We start from the raw sequence: 1,719 nt of genomic DNA, 5'->3' as shown, positions 1-1,719 counted from the left end.
TTATAAAACGAGTTTTCTTCCATTATTTCAAATACAGAAAATACTTGGGCTTATTACCCTTCAAAGGAAAGTCATGCATACTTCTGTGAGTTCACAAAGTTAAAGCTTATGGCATAAAAATACCAAAAACAGGCAGACGATATGCTAAAACCAACATTTTCAGTATTAGATGCTGGAATTTGCTTTTCAGAACATAACAATATTTCTCCTACACTTCGTATATGAAAACCTAAAAAATATATATCACGTTTTTATGTTTCTGGCTTGTATTTTTTTCGCTTATCCAGTATTTATTGTGAAATATATTTGTAAAGATAAATAAACTCATAAAAATTGGCAAATTTCTAATAATTTTGTGACAAAGCAAACCGGAAAACGGAAATTCTATTTATGTTTCGACACAAAACGATAAACATTTCACATTGGCATATTTAAAAGAACCCTGCAATCTCTGGTCATTAAGTTTGGAACATAAAATGCGTCATATTTGTACGTTGGACAGAATATTTTTAGTCCTCTAATTTCTAAGTATTCAAAAGATTCTGAAGGTTTGTGTACGATTATATAAATCAACTGTCTAAGTGAGAATTCAACAACGAAGTCAGCTAATCAATCGTTGAAATGACAAGTGTTGATGTATTCGGGATGTTCATAATTGTCTAGTTTTCTTTCCTTCATTCCATGTTATTTGATAATTAACACAGAAACTACCTATAGTAAACAGTACACGAAGCAAGCAGAAGTTTATTTTTATTATTCTACGAGTGATAAATTTTATGAAGTTTTTCAAGACAACTGCTGTAAGTTAGCTTGCATTGCCAATAAACAAACATAAAATGATCCGCCATAAGTATGAAACTCGGTAACATTAGCAAAGAGCTGACGCTGCAAATGTTAAATTACTGTCAATATGTATGTACAAATAATGTCCAACTGATGATTTTATTACTTGACGCCAAAATTTTGGCAATTCTTTACTGGCGAGTGGCAAGATATTAACACAGTCTAGTATATACTGTACAGTCACGAAGCTTGAGTTGTGAGTGTGCCGATGATATTTCGCATTGTCTGTAATGAGGCGATATTAGCGATCGTAGTGGTGAACAACTATCTATGGATGCATATTTACTACGCATTGAGCTTCGTGACTGTATATACTAGACTGTGATATTATTTCACCTAACAAGATAATGCAAATTTGTATAATACAATTTTAGCAAAAGTGACAGGAGATTCATCGAATCCCTACAATTGCGTGAAACATTTACGCTGTTCGTGATTGTTATTGTGAGCATGGTTGGTACTGTAAGGATGTTTGGGATTTGAAATAAAATTTTGATAATTATTTACTCTTCTGTCATACTCCCCTGCGTTTAAATCTACAAGGCAGAGCCTTCTCGTTAATTATTTCATAATCGCGTCCTCATTCCATGAGGCCTAGTCTGCAGACAACAATGCAATTGATAGTCGAAACGATTCACACATCAATATGACGCCAGTGGGTTGTTTGGAATTTGAAGCAGGAATTAGGAGAGGGAGAGACCGATTTATTAGCGAAGTGATATCTCCATATTTTCATTACATGTATTCGCGGGGATGTTCTGGCGACTTCGTTAGAATTAGCTTCCCACACAGGTGTTTCGTCACTTGTCAGCGTCGGACAGATTTGGGGCCACCTTGTGCGTGATTGTATATAGACACTTGGCGATGCGTAAAAGC

Source organism: Periplaneta americana, chromosome 7, assembly GCF_040183065.1.
Source record: "Periplaneta americana isolate PAMFEO1 chromosome 7, P.americana_PAMFEO1_priV1, whole genome shotgun sequence".
In the NCBI taxonomy this organism is placed as follows: Eukaryota; Metazoa; Arthropoda; class Insecta; order Blattodea; family Blattidae; genus Periplaneta; species Periplaneta americana.
The sequence above is the reverse complement of the archived record's forward strand: the minus strand, read 5'-3'. Positions refer to the sequence as shown.